The sequence below is a fragment of the Oncorhynchus tshawytscha genome, linkage group LG09 (assembly GCF_018296145.1).
Source record: "Oncorhynchus tshawytscha isolate Ot180627B linkage group LG09, Otsh_v2.0, whole genome shotgun sequence".
Lineage (NCBI taxonomy): Eukaryota > Metazoa > Chordata > Actinopteri > Salmoniformes > Salmonidae > Oncorhynchus > Oncorhynchus tshawytscha.
Genome location: NC_056437.1, coordinates 85,353,053 through 85,373,052, shown reverse-complemented (window position 1 = coordinate 85,373,052; position 20,000 = coordinate 85,353,053). Strand labels below are relative to the sequence as shown.

The following is a 20,000-nucleotide window of genomic DNA, read 5'->3' as shown; positions in this document are numbered from 1 at the left end:
AACCTGATTCCAGACCATTTGGACATCTCAGTGAGGCATGTTGTCGACTTTACATCCATTCTGATCTGATCCAGGATCAGTGTATTACCTGGCCACAGAGCGCTGTGCAATGCTGCCTGGCATCACATCCACCAAGCCAGAGTCTAAGATAAGATCCAAACAATAACAGTGCTGTAAGTGGCTGTCCCCACCCCGTACCTCACCCTCCCCGTCTGACCTTTCCTAATTCAAGTTCAGGTTAAGTGTACCTGTGCTCGCTGCCTCTCAATATGTTCTCTCAGGGAGGCCTTTTGGTGAGTCATCAGATAGCGCCGGCTGCAGCAGTATTCTCTGAGGTTGGAAATGCCAGGCAGATAAGGCTGCTCAGGTGTTAGGTGTGCACAGATGCACATGCACGCACAGTGCCGGGTGACATTTTAAAAGTCCTCACTGCTTCTCAGAGCACACCAGTTTAGTTTAACATTACCCATTCTCCTCACTGCTTCTCAGAGCACACCAGTTTAGTTTAACATTACCCATTCTCCTCACTGCTTCTCAGAGCACACCAGTTTAGTTTAACATTACCCATTCTCCTCACTGCTTCTCAGAGCACACCAGTTTAGTTTAACATTACCCATTCTCCTCACTGCTTCTCAGAGCACACCAGTTTAGTTTAACATTACCCATTCTCCTCACTGCAGCTTATCCTCAACATAATACTCCAGCCATCACTCTCAGCAGCCAGACCCTTTAATCTTACAGTCCATCCTGTCAGTCTGTGACAGAGTTAACTTTCCCCCAGCCACACCTCTCACAGATTAACACCCTCTAATGGTCATTAGAATCTGGCACATTCCAATCTCCCCCCGGCCAGTCAAACTCACCACCGAGACTGATTCAGTTCCCGCAGACTCATGGTGACAACACCAGACAATGACGCGGAGAGAGTGATGGAGAAAGTCCCCACTCAAAGGAGGCAATTCACAAACCGGTAGACGTAAACAACGGCAATCACAGAGCAAGTACCTGTAGATGCATAAGGGAAGGTGTGGCTGGGAAAATAGGCAGAAGTGAGGATAGGAAAGAAGGAAAGAGGGACAGACAGGGTGGTAGAGGAGCTGATCACAGTTGGATTGTGGCCCTTCAGGAGGAGAAATAGAAATGAAACCTAATCATTAAGCAACTCCACACAAGCAGCCTGTGAGACTGGGGGAGCCATCGGCAGAACAGCTGCAGGGTTGCCGCAGCAACTGGAATTAGAACCAGGAGGCTGAATGTGAGACAGAAACCAGTTGAAAGAGAAGAGAGTGAAAGAAAGGGAGAGGAATCAAACACCTTTCCAGGTTGCCAAGCGACAGGTGATGCCAGTCAGTGAATGTAGAGCACAGTTGATCAAAGTTGGCCGCTGGGCGGTAATACGTCCAAAAATAATTACTGTAAAAAGACCTTTAAGATGTAAACCTGCACTGTCACATATGGCCGTTGAGCTGCCACATACGTCTGTTAGCATATGTGTTAGTGAGTAATTGCAATATGGTTGGAGTAATGACTGGGTTAGATATATATATATCAGACAAGAGGATTCCTTTCCCAGCACTGATAGGTTGTTGCGTGGTCTCAAAGGATCGAATCATGTGAGGGATAATTAATGAGGGACTATGCGTTCTATCGATAATCATAAAAAAGGCCACCCGAGTGGCGCAGTGGTCTAAGGCACTGCATCGCAGCACTAACTGTGCCACATGGATTCTGGGATCGAGTCCAGGCTCTGTCGCAGCCGAGCGGGAGACCCATGGGGAGGCGCACAATTGGCCCAGCGTCGTCCGGGTTAGGGGAGGGTTTGGCCGGCAGGGATGTCCTTGTCCCATCACTCATTAGCGACTCTTGTGGCGGGCCGGGAGTTTTCTCCGACACATTGGTGCGGCTGACTTCAGGATTAAGTGGGCATTGTGTCAAGAAGCAGTACGGCTTGGTTGGGTCGTGTTTCAGAGGACTCACGGCTCTCGACCTTCGTCTCTCCCGAGTCCGTACGGGAGTTACAGCGATGAGACAAGACTAACTACCAATTGAATACCACGAAATTGGGGAGAAATAGAGGTAAAAAAAAAAATAGACATGGAAATTGTGTTCCACGACGCGCTAGCAGAGTGGAACTGACTTTCCACAGAGTTGCATTATTTTCCAGAGAACGCATAGAGCCCCCAGTTGATTATCCATTTAATACCACAGCTATAATTTAACATGACCCTAGAAATGCATTCAACATCCACTGAAGTAGCTAGATAGGTTTACTAGATAGCTACAGTAGTTGCCTTGGTAACCAAAACAAACATACTTGCTTGTTTAGCGAACTAAACCATCAGTCCTAGCATGCTATTATAAAAAATCCAATAGAACAATGCTAATAATGTTTTCAATATGACCTTTGCTTTCAAAAGCAGCTCAAACATAGAACATGTAAGAATTAACTATATTGAATTCTACCGTGCAAACATACCATGCGTTTTAGAGAAATAATGAACTCTAGAATGCCCGTCAAGCCAATCAGAAACAAGTATTTAACAATGCCATGGTATAATTAAGCAATAAGGCCTGATGCGGTGTGGTATATGGCCAATATACCACGGCTAAGGGCTGTGATTAAGCACGACACAACTTGGAGTGCCTGGACACAGCCCTTAGCCGTGGTATATTGGCCATATACCACAAACCCCAGAGAAGCCTTATTGCTATTATAAACTGGTTACCAACATTATTAGAGCAGTAAAACTAAATGTTTTGTCATACCCGTGGTATATGGTCTGACATAACATGGCTTTCAACCAATCAAACCACCCAGTTCATAAAAACATTTGTTTTTACTGCTCTAATTACGTTGGTAACCAGTTTATAATAGCAATAAGACACCTCTGGGGTTTGTGGTATATGGCCAATATACCACGGCTACGGGCTCTGTCCAGGCACTCCGCTTTGCGTCGTGGTTAAGCATTTTGGTCATATACCACACCCCCTCTGGCCTTATTGCTTAAATAAAGTATACCAATCAATAACAGCTTGGATAAAGTCTATATGAAGCGATTTGAGGTTTCATCCACCATAGATTTTTAGTCTTGCATGAGTTGTTTCTCTCACATAGATCACAATAGTTGTTCTCATTAAAGTGTGTGTAATGCAGTGTCTTAACTAATTGTGAGTGGACCGATCCACTGCCAGCCGGCTGGCAGGCCAGCCAAGGGTGAGTGACAGGTCAGGTGAGCGACGCTGGGCCAGTCAGGCGTGGTGAAACCAGCAAGCATATAGCAGAGCATAGCAAATCCACTGAATATAAAAAAATACAAATAAAATACAAAAATTTAAAAACACACTCAATGATCTTAAGTGGCATCAATTAAGTGGCGTCAAAACCTGGAGCAGCCGTGAGGGAGGGGGACAGGGGATGGAGCCACTGACCGAGGAGCGGGTGAGGTGAGGTGGAAGGGGACTGGGAGATGAGAGAAACCCAGTGACAGGTCCTCTAAAACCCTGAACTCTCCATAAAGAGACACTGGTCTCTGATCACTGCTAAGGGCTCTCACTGCAGGGTCAGCCCCGCACATCACTCATACATACACCAGCCTGCATGAGGGCCTTCACACACAATAAGCACACAGAACTATTTTAACATACATACTTGTAATTTAATCTGAGAAATACCGTGTGGGCGATGGTCAATTTCTACATAACGGATTCTGTTCACCTTTTGTTCCATCTAGACGGTTGTTTCAGATCATATTTAACGATTTGTTAAGTTTACTAGAACGTCTACAAACACTTTATTTCATAAAAATCCTCCGTTCTCTCCAGTTTACAGTTCTGTCACCGGTCATTTACAGTTACAATATCCTCCCCTCCCTCATCTCTCACACCAACACTGATAATTATTCCCCTTTCACACCTGTAAGTCCTTTATTAGAAATTAAGTGTTACTTTAGCTTTTTGAAGACAGACATCTGAATCATATATTGAATGATTCAATGCTGCCACCTACATCGAATTCTGCTGTCTTTGCATCCACCCTCTTTCCTCTCCTTTCATTTCTTTGCGTCATTCATTTATTCAAACCCTAAATCTCACACCTCCTCCCATCTAAAAGTAACCTTCTTCCTCTCTGTCAACAAAATTCTCCCACTCCTAGTTATTTTTCTCTCTCTCAACATTTCCCTCAAGTCTCTTCAAACCAGCCACCAGTCACTGCCCCACCCAAAATCACCCATCTTCCCTATGTTGGTACACCCTCCCCCCCCTTTACCTCCAACCCAGGTGGTACTCACCCAGATCAAAGTCCCTCAAACATCTGTGCTGCTGGCTGATGCCATGGCTGGGCCAGCTGGGCCCTCTGTCTGTCAGTCTGGGAGCAGTACTCTATCTGTACGTCTGTCTGTCTGCGTCTCTGGCTGTGTCCCTCTGTTTGCCTGGGCCTCCTGTCCGGCTGCAGAGAAGGAGAACACAAACAAGAGATTGAGAGGAGTGTGAGTTCATTGTGAAAAACAACCATTACAAAAAACCTTGACGCAAGACACATAGTCAGCAGTTTGTTTGTTTGTATCTGAACGGACTCAGGTACCTACTTAACGTGTACGCACACAATAATACTTTGGGAATGTGTAGTGTAGGTTTAGTTAGGAAAGTCCAGCCAGACAGTACAAGGTAGGGCCCCAGTAGTTCAATCAGAAGGCCATCTCAGTGAGACTCCAATAACAGTGCTGTCTGTCTGGCCTCTCTCTCCCTGGCTGAACAGTTCCAGTCTATGGTGGAGGAGAAGTCTGTTCGTCTCCTTCCCTCTCCCTGTCGACATGGCTGAGGTGGCTCTGTCTCCCCCATGGAGGAGCGGGATTCATTTAGTGCGGTGTCTGATTTGAGGTGAAACCAGACCGATGCCAAACAGAATAATTAAAACACTTCATTATGTCTAGTAGGGATGCACAATAAATCGGTGAGCATTTCAGAAAAGGCCTATATTAGTAAAAAATGCCAACATCGGCACGATATCTTGCGCCAATATGCAAAACCTATGTTAAAGCTGACGTGCATACCTATAGAACGTAGGTAGATGACGTGCATACCTATATAACGTAGGTAGATGGCGTAATGACCTATATAACGTAGGTAGATGACGTAATGACGCCATGAAAAATACAGCGCTACACAGAACAAAAGCATTAAAATACTAAGTGCCCACTTCCAACAACTAAACAAGTTCAAGTCCAGCAGTCATTTGAAAGAGTAAGAAAATTTCAGCGAGACAATTCAAAGGCAAAATCCATTAACGCCAAGATAAAGGAATTCATTGCCCTTGACAATCAACCCTTCTCTGTTGTGGATGATGTTGGCTTTCGTCGAAACGTACATCTATGATCTCACTGCTATTAGCTTCCCGACTGACATTTAGACCAGCGATGTCAGCCCGATTAGCATGCTGAGTATGACAGCACAGTGGGTCGACAAGGATTCCATACTGAGGAAAGTGGTATTGCATGCTGAAGAATGTGCTGGTTCTCATACCGCTGCAGCCATTTCAATAGCATTAGAGAACATGTTTGAAACATGAACACAGTCCTAGCGCTCTAACAACTGACTGGAGAAATAAGCTAATCAACTGTGTCTGCAGCAGACGGGATACCCTCTGTCATGGCAGGGGAGCCTAGTGGTTAGAGTGTTGGACTAGTAACCGAAATGTTGCAAGTTCGAATCCCCGAGCTGACAAGGTACAAATCTGTCGTTCTGCCCCTGAACAGGCAGTTAACCCACTGTTCCTAGGCCGTCATTCAAAATAAGAATTTGTTCTTAACTGACTAGCCTAGTAAAATAAAGGTAAAATAAAATAAAAAAAATTGAAACGCCTGCTCAACAAAACTGCCAACAGACCGGGGGCTTAAAACTTACAAAAGTCCTCGCGGCTGTGAACAAGCAATTCAGTGGCATTCTCTCTGAGCCTCTTTACTGTGTTGCCATCAAACTCGATGATAGGTACAAGTACCGCTACTTCGATGCAGACAAGGAACAGGGTTTACGTGAAATGTTACATACACAGCTGGACAAGATGGAAACAGACACAGTGACAGTGAACACCGAGGAAGAGAGGCATCGGACAGACAGATCAGAAACTTAACTGCTTGACATGTATGATGAAATCCTGGTTGATCCCCAATGAGCCATCACATCTCCCAAAAACATTTTCAACATAACTCACCGGTCTCTACATTGCAGATGAGTTGAAGGCCGTCATCAATGACCTTGGACCACAGAAGGTATTTGCGCTGGTGACAGACAATGCTGCAAACATGAAGGCAGCTTGGTTTAAATTGGAAGAGTCCTAGCCTCACATCACACCCATTGGCTATGCTGCTCATGCATTGAATCTGCTCCTCGAAGACATCATGGCACTGAAAACAATGGATACACTCTACAAGAGAGCCAAGAAAATGGTTAGGTATGTGAAGGGTCATCAAGTTATAGCAGCAATCTACCTCACCAAGCAAAGTGAGAAGAATAAGAGCACCACATTGAAGCCACACAGCAACACCCATTGGGGTGGTGTTGTCATCATGTTTGACAGTCTCCTGGAGGGGAAGGAGTCTCTCCAAGAAATGGCCATGTCTTCCGATATGGACAGCCCCATCAAGAGCATCCTCCTGGAAGATGTATTTTGGGACTGAGTGGTAAGCAGCCTGAAACTCCTGAAATCTATAGCAGTAGCCATTGCACGGATTGAGGGAGACAGTGCCATTCCGTTTTATGTTCAGACTCTGCTTGCAGATGTAAGAGAAGATATCCGTACTGCCCTTCCCACTTCACTGTTGCTCCAAGCAGAGGAAACTGTAGCGTGAAGACTCCCTGAAGCCCATACACGCCGCAGCGTACATGTTGGACCCCAAGTATGCTGGCAAGAGTATCCTGTCTGGTGCAGAGATCAACAAGGCCATGGTGTCATCACTAGTGTCTCGCCACCTTGGCCTGGATGAGGGCAAGGTTCTAGACAGTCTGGCGAAGTACACTTCCAAGCAAGGGCTTTGAGATGGAGACGCAATATGGCAGTCGTGCCAACATATTTCATCAGCCACCTGGTGGAAGGGACTTAGTGGATCTGAGGCTCTTTCCCCTGTTGCCTCCATCATCCTCCAAATCCCACCAACATCAACCGCCTCAGAGGGCAACTGGTCCTTGTTTGGGAACACACACCAAAGCATGCCACAGGCTGACCAATACAAGGGGTGAAAAATTGGTGGCCATCTGGGCAAATTTGAGGCTTTTTGAGCCTGACAATAAGCCATCCTCAACGAGGTTGGAAAGTGACAGTGAAGGTGAGGCCTCAGAGGCTGATGTTCAAGAGGTGGACATTGAGAAGGTCCAGACATGGACGCCTAAGAGGAAGACAACCAAAGCTTTAGTTTCTAGACTATCATTTTACAGATGTATGTTGAAAATGTTTTTGGGAGAAGTGATGGATCATTGGGGATCATTCAATATTCACTTTTGTTGTTCAGTGAAATTATCCCATGTGAAGAGTCAACTCATTTAATTAAAATTCAATTTGTAACTAAATTGTTTTTTTTATTTCTATTGGAAGGATTTAATCATTCGCAATTATGTCTACTTATGATAAGATAAAAGGTTTCTGTTTCTGTCTCCATATGATATGGTAAACATATCCAATGCAAAAAACATCTACATTTAAATGGCATTAATATCAACTGCCATGGAAAGTTGCCACCTCTGAATATTCCCCAAAATGTGTTTTCAGTATAGTTTTTTTTTTGACGATGAAAATATTGGATATCAGTATCGGCCAACAATGTCATATCGGTGCATCCCTAATGTTTAGTAATAAACACTAGCACTTCAGGGGGACAGAGACTCCCACATAACTGAACAAGAGATAAACTTCATCAGGTTGTATGGTCCCTTTAAAATACATAGTCATATTAGGCTTCAATATATAATTTACAGACATGTACTAAGACAATAGCTGAGATGTGAGACACTTCAAGCTCTTCTGGTTTGTAAGACAAAGTACTGTTTCAGAGCAGTAATCTAAAACAAATAGGCCCAACTTCAGAACATGAAGAAAGCCAATCCAACCTTAATCACAACGCGAAGCAAGTGCAATACCATTCTGACTAACAATGTCTCTCTGTGACATGTTCTGAATAAAGAACACTCCTCCCCCCTCTCTTTAATCCAGACCCTGCCATAGCCCCTGGGTCAGAAACTCAGAGAGAAGAGAGGTGGACTGAAGGAATGAATGGAATCATCTTAACACCCTCAGGTTTACACAAGCCAGTCACAAATGTCAATCAGATGCAAAATATAGAGGCAAAATTCAAACACGGAATGTGAGAGGCGGTGCTACTCTCAGAGGTGTGTGTCTCAGGGGGACAGAGGCTTGATCAATAGCTCACCTGCAATGAATATGTGAGTGTTCTTATTGACTGGACAAGCAGATGTGTATTCAAAACCTGACAACAGAAGCATGAGTCCGGTCGATATTTTTGGGCTCCAAAATAACTAATGCCTCCTGGTTCAAACACAGTTTTAACAGGCAAAATGGGGATTAAGAGAAACTTAGGTCTGACAATATGCTGTGATTGTGTCAGACTACGTACAAAATAATGAGTCAACTGTGTGAGGTGAAGAGGGTGTGTCTCAGTGGTCCTGTGGTGGGCAGAGCCTTCCTGGTTGGTCTGTATAGTTTAAGTCATCTGGCTAAACCAGCCTTCAGACCTACATAACAGCAGAACAGCTACTTAGATCTACTACCTCTACTGTCTGAATCGGACACTAAAATCCCCTTGACTCACTGCAACAGCTATCCTCCTCGCCCTGTCTATGACCTATGATCATTTACTCTGCTTTCTCTCATCTCAATCTCTTCTGGCCATCCCTCCTTCACCCCCTCTTCTCCTTTCTCTGACCTGTACTCATTCTCTCCCACCTTCTTCCTCCTCTTCCCTTCCCTCCCTCCCTGACTGATAGGCGTTGGTCAGCGGTGTGGTAATGAGTTGGAACTCCAGGAAATGAGGGTTGACCTGACCTGATCCTGTAATCAGGTTGGGTAAACGCTGGGGCCTCGCCCTGCCACCCTCCTTGCCTCTGCACTCCCTGCCCTGGCCTGTCTGTCTGTTCACATACATTTCATTTTTATTTTCCATCAACTCATCTTCAAAACACTCTCCTGCAACCCGCCTCACCAATTTATATTTATAAAAAAGTATTATTTACCTCAAATCTGTAATCCTCCAAGAAGCTAGCCAGAAACTCCAAGAAGCTAGCCTGAAACTAGCCAGAAGCTAATCCAGAAGCTAGTTAGCTCCTTTACTGGCAAATCGTTAGTATTCAGCTAACCACGGTTTGTGGTCATCAGCTATCCTTTCGCTCGAAAATCTATCGCCAGTTCTGTACGGCGCAGCGCGGCTCGGAACGGAACAGAACATACCGGACCAATTTCTCTCCATGTCCCTGGATTTCGACTGCTCTCTGGACATTCATACCCGGATCTCACAGCTAGCTAGCTGCTATCCGTGTGACTATCGGCCTTCGTCGATTCCGGAGCAAACATCAATTATTCCGGAGCTAGCCAGCTCCGTCAATCACTCCTGAGTTCCATCAATCACTCCTGGGCTGCAGTCACCTATCCGGACCCGTTCTACTGCCTACGCGGAGCCCCACCGGGCCTTCATAACTGGACTGCCGACGTTATCTACCCGAAGGAGATCCGGCTGGCTCCTCCGTCGCGACGTTACCTGAACGCCCATCTGCGGCCTGCTAACCGTTAGCTATCTTACCGGCTGCTATCTGAATAGACAATCGGACAATTTATTTATTTTTATTATTATTATGTTTTCTTCTTGGGCATCTATAACTATATCTATTGTTTTTATTTTTGTTGTTGTGTGATTTGGATTAATCCCCTCTACCACACGGAACCCCACTAATCTACTGACAGAACGCAAGAGGTGGCTAACAACAGACCTCCATCCTATGCTAGCTTGCTACCGATGGCCTGGCTAGCTGTCTAAATCACCAACCAACCTCTCCACTCACCGGACCCTTTTGATCACTCGACTAAGCATGCCTCTCCTTAATGTCAATATGTCTTGTCCATTGCTGTTCTGGTTAGTGTTTATTGGCTTATTTCACTGTAGAGCCTCTAGTCCTGCTCACTATACCTTATCCAACCTATTAGTTCCACCACCCACACATGCAATGACATCTCCTGGTTTCAATGATGTTTCTAGAGACAATATCTCTCTCTTCATCACTCAATACCTAGGTTTACCTCCACTGTATTCACATCCTACCATACATTTGTCTGTACATTATACCTTGATGCTATTTTATCGCCCCCAGAAACCTCCTTTTACTCTATGTTCCAGACGTTCTAGACGACCAATTCTCATAGCTTTTAGCCGTACCCTTATTCTACTCCTCCTATGTTCCTCTGGCGATGTAGAGGTGAATCCAGGCCCTGCAGTGCCTAGCTCCACTCCTATTCCCCAGGCGCTCTCTTTTGATGACTTCTGTGACCGTAATAGCCTTGGTTTCATGCATGTTAACATTAGAAGCCTCCTCCCTAAGGAGGAGTGGAGCTGCTTTAGCTGCTTTAGCATACTCAGCCAACCCGGATGTTCTAGCTGTGTCTGAATCCTGGCTTAGGAAGACCACCAAAAATTCAGAAATTTTAATTCCAAACTACAACATTTTCAGACAAGATAGAACTGCCAAAGGGGGCGGTGTTGCAATCTACTGCAAAGATAGCCTGCAGAGTTCTGTCCTACTATCCAGGTCTGTACCCAAACAATTTGAACTTCTACTTTTAAAAATCCACCTCTCTAAAAACAAGTCTCTCACCGTTGCCACCTGCTATAGACCACCCTCTGCCCCCAGCTGTGCTCTGGACACCATATGTGAACTGATTGCCCCCCATCTATCTTCAGAGTTCGTGCTGCTAGGTGACCTAAACTGGAACATGCTTAACACCCCAGCCATCCTACAATCTAAACTTGATGCCCTCAATCTCACACAAATTATCAATGAACCTACCAGGTACCTCCCCAAAGCCTTAAACACGGGCACCCTCATAGATATCATCCTAACCAACTTCCCCTCTAAATACACCTCTGCTGTCTTCAACCAAGATCTCAGCGATCACTGCCTCATTGCCTGCATCCATAATGGGTCAGCGGTCAAACGACCTCCACTCATCACTGTAAAACGCTCCCTGAAACACTTCTGCGAGCAGGCCTTTCTAATCGACCTGGCCGGGGTATCCTGGAAGGATATTGATCTCATCCCGTCAGTAGAGGATGCCTGGATATTTTTTTTAAATGCCTTCCTAACCATCTTAAATAAACATGCCCCATTCAAGAAATTTAGAACCAGGAACAGATATAGCCCTTGGTTCTCCCCAGACCTGACTGCCCTTAACCAACACAAAAACATCCTATGGCGTTCTGCATTAGCATCGAACAGCCCCCGTGATATGCAGCTGTTCAGGGAAGCTAGAAACCATTATACACAGGCAGTTAGAAAAGCCAAGGCTAGCTTTTTCAAGCAGAAATTTGCTTCCTGCAACACTAACTCAAAAAAAGTTCTGGGACACTGTAAAGTCCATGGAGAATAAGAACACCTCCTCCCAGCTGCCCACTGCACTGAAGATAGGAAACACTGTCACCACTGATAAATCCACCATAATTGAGAATTTCAATAAGCATTTTTCTACGGCTGGCCATGCTTTCCACCTGGCTACTCCTACCCCGGACAACACCACTGCACCCCCAACAGCAACTCGCCCAAGCCTTCCCCATTTCTCCTTCTCCCAAATCCATTCAGCTGATGTTCTGAAAGAGCTGCAAAATCTGAACCCCTACAAATCAGCCGGGCTAGACAATCTGGACCCTTTCTTTCTAAAATTATCTGCCGAAATTGTTGCCACCCCTATTACTAGCCTGTTCAACCTCTCTTTCGTGTCGTCTGAGATTCCCAAAGATTGGAAAGCAGCTGCGGTCATCCCCTCTTCAAAGGGGGACACTCTTGACCCAAACTGCTACAGACCTATATCTATCCTACCGTGCCTTTCTAAGGTCTTCGAAAGCCAAGTCAACAAACAGATTACCGACCATTTCGAATCTCACCATACCTTCTCTGCTATGCAATCTGGTTTCAGAGCTGGTCATGGGTGCACCTCAGCCATGCTCAAGGTCCTAAACGATATCTTAACCGCCATCGATAAGAAACATTACTGTGCAGCCGTATTCATTGATCTGGCCAAGGCTTTCGACTCTGTCAATCACCACATCCTCATCGGCAGACTCGACAGCCTTGGTTTCTCAAATAATTGCCTCGCCTGGTTCACCAACTACTTCTCTGATAGAGTTCAGTGTGTCAAATCGGAGGGTCTGCTGTCCGGACCTCTGGCAGTCTCTATGGGGGTGCCACAGGGTTCAATTCTTGGACCGACTCTCTTCTCTGTATACATCAATGAGGTCGCTCTTGCTGCTGGTGAATCCCTGATCCACCTCTACGCAGACGACACCATTCTGTATACTTCCGGCCCTTCTTTGGACACTGTGTTAACAACCCTCCAGGCAAGCTTCAATGCCATACAACTCTCCTTCCGTGGCCTCCAATTGCTCTTAAATAAAAGTAAAACTAAATGCATGCTCTTCAACCGATCGCTACCTGCACCTACCAGCCTGTCCAACATCACTACTCTGGACGGCTCTGACTTAGAATACGTGGACAACTACAAATACTTAGGTGTCTGGTTAGACTGTAAACTCTCCTTCCAGACCCATATCAAACATCTCCAATCCAAAGTTAAATCTAGAATTGGCTTCCTATTTCGCAACAAAGCATCCTTCACTCATGCTGCCAAACATACCCTTGTAAAACTGACCATCCTACCAGTCTCTCGACTTTGGCGATGTCATTTACAAAATAGCCTCCAATACCCTACTCAACAAATTGGATGCAGTCTATCACAGTGCAATCCGTTTTATCACCAAAGCCCCATATACTACCCACCATTGCGACCTGTACGCTCTCGTTGGCTGGCCCTCGCTTCATACTCGTCGCCAAACCCACTGGCTCCATGTCATCTACAAGACCCTGCTAGGTAAAGTCCCCCTTATCTCAGCTCGCTGGTCACCATAGCATCTCCCACCTGTAGCACACGCTCCAGCAGGTATATCTCTCTAGTCACCCCCAAAACCAATTCTTTCTTTGGCCGCCTCTCCTTCCAGTTCTCTGCTGCCAATGACTGGAACGAACTACAAAAATCTCTGAAACTGGAAACACTTATCTCCCTCACTAGCTTTAAGCACCAACTGTCAGAGCAGCTCACAGATTACTGCACCTGTACATAGCCCACCTATAATTTAGCCCAAACAACTACCTCTTTCCCAACTGTATTTAATTTTTATTTATTTATTTATTTTGCTCCTTTGCACCCCATTATTTTTATTTCTACTTTGCACATTCTTCCATTGCAAAACTACCATTCCAGTGTTTTACTTGCTATATTGTATTTACTTTGCCACCATGGCCTTTTTTGCCTTTACCTCCCTTCTCACCTCATTTGCTCACATTGTATATAGACTTGTTTATACTGTATTATTGACTGTATGTTTGTTTTACTCCATGTGTAACTCTGTGTCGTTGTATCTGTCGAACTGCTTTGCTTTATCTTGGCCAGGTCGCAATTGTAAATGAGAACTTGTTCTCAACTTGCCTACCTGGTTAAATAAAGGTAAAATAAATAAAAAATAAATAAAATAAAAAGTGAGCCTGATCGTTTAGTCAGGTTGGAGAGGGGAGGGGAGATGAGATGACAACACAGACACCCGCTGCCATCCATCCTGTCAAGACTCCATGGCAGAGCAAACCTACATCTCCGCAGCTTGAGAGAGCAGGGATTGGATGGTGAGGAGGGGAATGTGGGAGAGGGAGGGAGGGGAAGAGGATGGAGCTGAGAGAGACGGGGGGAAACAAAAGTGTAAGAAGAAAACAAATGGAAATCAGAAAAAGCAAAGTGAGGAAGAATGGGAGATGAGACAGGATGAAAGATGGGTTAATGTACTACAGGCTGATGAAAAAGAAAGAAGGGGGCAGCAGACTAGACAAGGAGAGGATAAAAACAAAACTAGAAAGGATTGAAGACAAATTAAGCAGAGGGCGGAAAGGGACGGGGAGAGATGGGGATAGACATTAAAAGACGTCAGCCATGATACGGGGAAAAATAAAGAAAAAAGGACTGTTCCTCACAGGTTCACCGCTGCTGAAACCCCCTAAGACTTGAAAAAAAGGAACATTTAGAGAGCGGCAGCTGGCCAGGGGGTCACATCAAGCGCTTGACTATGTCCGGTGGCTACTTAATACTAGGGCTGGGAATTGCCAGGAATCTCACGATACGATATTATCACGATACTTAGGTGCCAATACAATACGTGTTACGATTCTGTATGTATTACAACTCGATGTTCCAAGCATATTGCTCACCATATGGTCTGCTGCAGAGGCACAACAGAGAGCCATGAGAAAATGCATTTTAATCAAGCTATTTAAAAAGAAGTTGGAGAACAATAATATATGAAGGAAAAATACTGTAGTTTTGGTACAGCCAATTAGCGCAAAATTAACATAGCGATATTGTCAAAACAATACAATATGGCCTCCTGAGTGACGCAGTGGTCTAAGGCGCCACTACAGCCTCCAGTTCTATCCCAGGTTGTGTCACAGCCGGCCGTGACCGGGAGTCCCATGGGGTGGGCGCATAATTGGCCCAGCGTCGTCCAGGTTAGGGGAGGGTTTGGCCGGGGGATTTCCTTGGTTCGTCATGCTCTAGCGACTCCTTGTGGCCGACCGGGCACCTGCAAGCTGACCTCAGTTGTCAGTTGGACGGTCTTTCCTCCAACACATAGGCACACATTGCTGCAGCTAGCTTCTGGGTTAAGTGAGCAGTGCGGCAGGTCATGTTTCGGGGGACACAACTCCCACAGAACTACTTGACCTCTTACTCCCCTCTCTCTCTAGATGAAAGCCTGTGACTAATGAAGGCTGGCTACCCAACAACCTGTCCACTTGACCCCATCACCTACTCCAGACCATCTCTACAGACCTTCTCCCATTCCTCACTTGCCTCAACTCATCCCTGACCACTGGCTGCGTCCCCTCTAACTTCAAGTTTGCCTCTCCTTAAGAAACCAACACTTCATCCCTCTGACATCAACAACTACAGACCAGTATCCCTTCTTTTCTATACAAAACACTTGAGCGTGCTGTAACTCTCTCGTTATCACTCTCAGAACAATCTTGTTGATCCTAACCAGTTAGGCTTCGAGTCGTGTCACTCATCCGAGACTGCTCTCCACTCTGCCAAAGCTGACTCGGTGTCTGCACCACGTACTCTCACTACTCGTGTCACCCAGGGCTCAGTTCTAGGCCTGCTCCTCTTTACACTAAGTCATTCTGCTCTGTCATATCCTTTCATGGTCTTCCTATCATTGCTATGCAAATGACACTCCACTTTATCTCCTTCCCCCTCTTCTGACAGTCAGGTGGAGACACGCATCTCTGCGTGCCTGGCATATCTCAGCTTGGATGTCGGCCCACCACCTCAAGCTCAACAAAACACAGCTGCTCTTCCTCCCAGGGAAGGCCTGCCCGCTCCAAGACCTCTCCATCACAGTTGACAACTCAAAGGTGCCCCCCTCCCAGAGTGCAAAGAACCTTGACGTGACCCTGGACAACACTGTCATTCTCTGCAAAAATCAAAGCAGTGACTCGCTCCTGCAGGTTCACTCTCTTCAGAGTACAACCTTTCTGCACACAGGAAGCGGCGCAGGTCCTAATCCAGGCACGTCTAGACTACTGCAACTCTTTTGGCTGGGCTACCAGCTTCTGCCATCAAACTCCTGCAACTTGGTGGAACAAGCTTCCCCCTAAAGTCAGGGCAGCGGAATCCCTGCCCATCTTTCAAAAACATCTGGAAGAAATGTGTTGAGGGAAATGTACTCAATACAATTATGATGTATTGTCTCACCTAACCATCTTAAGATAAATGCACTAATTTTAAGTCCACCATTCAAGAGCATGTTGTGTCTCAACAGATAGCGGGCACAACACACGCAGAAGATGTGAAGTTGGGTCGAAGCTACAATATACACCCATATCAACAACAAAAAATCTGAGTTTCCTCATTTATGCTAATTAGTAAAAACGTTTTTTTATTATAACATTTTTTGGGAAGAAATTATCAAATAGTTTGACAACCCTGCTTTTGATATCATTTCAACTCAACAGTTTATATTTTCCCAGTGATGAAGACATGAATGTCTCATGGTATGGTATACAGTGGATGAACTTTGAGCACCTTTATCTCCTGAATGTTTTGGCAATTAGGTCCAAAAAGTCACTTCCTGGCCACTTCTTCCATGGGCAAACATCAATGGAAAGTTTTGCTTAAATCAAAAGGGATGCCGTCAAAAATTGATTTAATTCAAATGGATTAAACTGACAGACAATTGTGTGTGCGCGCGAGTACTGCGTGTGTGAGAGTCAGATAATGGGTGAGGACTGATGAGTCCAAGCCTAATCTCTGGTCATGTTTACACAAACACACATTCAGATAAACACAGCCCCCCTGACCCCATCACATAATTTTATCAACTCCAACTCGTCCCCCATTCATCTCCTAACCTCTCAAGCACCATCTCTTTTTATCTACTTTTCCCACTATCACTCTCCTTCAAATTTCCCATTCTTAATCCATTTCCTCCCTCCCCTCTTTTTCTCTGCCCATCCACAATAGCAGCCTTTCCAGGAGGGCCATCAATCTTCTTCAAGGAGAGCAGAGCCAGAGAGCGCTTAGGCTACGGCAGATTACCAGCTCTCCTTACTGATCACTGCTGCTGCTCACTGGACAACACAGGGAGGGAGGGAGATCGTGTTTGGGGCCCCAAACCAGGAGAGAGCTACGCCCACCAAATCTGCAAAAGGTATTTGCATCCTAATTCAGAGGTGTATACATTTAAATCCAAACTGAGAACTCCCTACCTGTCCAACCCACACCCGTCTGTCTGTCCCCTGAGAGGACTCAGAGCCTAAGGAGAGAGCATTTAGCTAGGTTTTCTATAGATAGATAAGACCCACTTCTAGTCTTTAGTCTATATGTAATGACAGGGTAGAGGTAATAGCCCAGTGATTGTGGGGATCCATAACCAGCCTACAAGGGTCGGCTTCCACTTAGCCTGTGAGATACGGTAGAGTTAGAGGGAGGGTGTAGGACAAGTGAGGGGCAGATAAGATAGAGTTGGAAGAGAGGGGATCATTATGCGTTAGGTATAGGCTGGGAGGCAGGTGGGCAATGAAGCAGTTGATGTTTATTCACTTGTCAAAAACGCTACAGGCAAAGACATGCGAGGTGTGCCTTCCGCAGTCTTCTGGGCAGAACAGAGAGGGGTGTGTGTAGCTAAGGGGAGGTATTATGGTGTTAGTGTGGGGGGTGTTAGATATTTATTTACAGGCCAGGATTAGGGGGATGAGGCAGAGAAGAGACGTGACCTTGGAGCCAAGAGTTGTTTTTTTTACGAGACGCCTCACAATAATCCACACACCCACGCCTGTGCCACCACCAAGGCCAGTCCTCTACTCTAGAGAGAGGCTGGTGGAGAGGGGGTGAGGACTGAACGACAAGGGCTCAGATCTTATATATCTCCATGCTATCTTCGGTAACCCCCTGCAAGTTCAAAATCTAACTGGAATAATAAGAATCACTAATATCATTCTGCAGTGTAAGGCCCTGTCCTTGTTTCTCCTTCTGAAAACAGGGTCATCTCAGCTTGGATAAGAACCTAAGCACCAGGATAGCTTTATATATTTATCCTATAATGTAATGCAATGCCTCTTCCTCCTCACTGAGGTTAAGGCTTTATACATTTATCCTATAATGTAATGCAACGCCTCTTCCTCCTCACTGAGGTTAAGGCTTTGGGGGTGTTGCCAACTTTCAGTACGCTGTCACCTTGTTGTCTGGGGATCAGAGTTGAGGACAGGGGTTATACTTAGAGCTGTCTACATACTGTACGTCCCTCCACAGCACTGACTTGGGATCAGTAGCTCTGTTCGGGGCCTCTGTGCCACATGGCGGGGAGGAGAGGTACGGCTCAGCGCTAAAGACTGACACTAACTTAATCACTGATAATTGAGTCGGCTGCTGGGGAAGGTGCAACATTAAAAGGGGCAATCTGCAGTTAAGGGATGGGGCAGGAGAAATGTAACCACTATGAAATTCATAGGCAGAGCTATGAATGCAAGGACTGACATAATGTAAGTTTGAATGATGTTTTGAGGCTATATAGTATTTGTTTACACTTAGTTTACAAACAGTGGAGTAAAACAAGGTTATATTTTGGGTTCTGATGGGGTATGACAGTAGAACTAAGCTCATGAGGCATTTCTAAGTTATATTCTTCAAGAATATAACTCACTTATCATTCATAGGTTTAAGAAATGGATGCCGCAACTGCAGATTGCCCATTTAAAGGATAAAAACGGTAGGCAGGGCTGGCTCAGTCTGTCATTGGGTGTCTAATCACTGAGAAGACGCACACATACATCAGATCACTACCGGCTATTAGCTCAGAACCACTCAGGACCCTCAAAGGGGCTTTGATCAGTCGAGGGGCGAGGAGAGCAAACGGACAAGGGGTGCGAGGACACAGCCCACACACACACACCGTCAGAGGAGCGAGGGACAGAGAGAGACAAGATGAGTGTCATTCCCTGTCATCAGGACCCTGAGGTGTCCAAGGAGATGACAGTGGGGCATATTCAAAGGGCTGTCTGCCTCCATAGCTGCCCCCAAGAAGCTTGGATCAATTACACTGTAACTTGTTGAGTTAGGCTGCTACCCCAAAAGTCAGGGTGCTACCCCCAAAGTTAGGGGGGAATGTAACCCCATTCCATGGCCTTCAATATCATCAACTTGAGCAACAACACATGTTCTTGCTAGTGATCCCAGCAGCAGTTTTAGTGAGTGATGAGACAGGTAAAGTGACAGTGGGTTGTATAAAGCCTATAGTAGTGGGTTGTGCATAGCCTATAGATAGCTGGTGAGTGGATTTATGAAGATGGAGGGGTCCTGTAATAGAATGTTGATTAATTGACCAGCCTCCACCCTTTCCTGACCATAGGGAGCATGTCTGGGAGAATGAGACTGGAGATATGTCTAACTGTCTGGAGCTGCAGGGTTAAATATCAACTGATAAAAATACTGCTCTATCAAACTACAGAGAAGAAAGGAAAGGACACACTAGGAAAAAGCCAAACAGGAACAAGCAGAGAGAGGACAAGCTCTTCGATCTCTTATTAAGAGTTTCTCCCACAAATGCTGACAACCTCACATTGCCAAATTAAAGGTTTTTGAGCACACACACACACACGTTTCTTTATTGTGCCGCAACATCCACACACTTTGTTGTCGTGGCTCAGTGCATGGATGCCGTGAGATCTAAGACGTTACAGATCGCATGAGATGCTTTAGCGGTGGACTGCAGGGGTCTGACATCCCCTGCCATGGAGAGAGGTATAGAGCAATGGAGGAGAGGGAGCAATGGAGGAGAGAGAGAAAATAAGAGGGGAAAAGAATGAGAGAGCGAGAATCCAAATGAAAGGCTGCCAAGCAAAAAGAGGTAGAGTATCTGTACACTGAAAAGCAATAGTAAGCAGACATAATGAAAGATGAGAGATACATTGGCAATGTGTGAGAGAAGCACAGCACAGCATACAGAAGAATGTAGATTAGAGTTGAAGAGTTGAAGACAAAATGCCTCACAAAAGACAATATCAAACAATTACTCTGACCAGAATTGGATGAGGCCAACATTAGAGTAATGTTTTATTTAGGGATGTGCTAAATGGACATTTTTTCTTAACGTTTAAACTGCCATGTTTGGGGAGGGGGGTTCCGTTTACACCGATAAGAA

At 45.5% G+C, this 20,000-nt stretch overlaps 1 protein-coding gene across 2 annotated transcripts in view; it reads right to left on the bottom strand.

Moving 5' to 3' along the window:
- Positions 1-4,449, bottom strand: part of LOC112259264 (speckle-type POZ protein) — a 74,217-nt gene extending 69,768 nt beyond the window's left edge. For both annotated transcript variants that reach the window (XM_042327833.1, XM_042327832.1), the window contains exon 1: positions 4,290-4,449. The gene's annotated coding sequence lies outside the window, so the exon portion shown is untranslated. The remainder of the gene's footprint in view (positions 1-4,289) is intronic.
- Between the last annotated feature and the right edge of the window lie 15,551 nt (positions 4,450-20,000).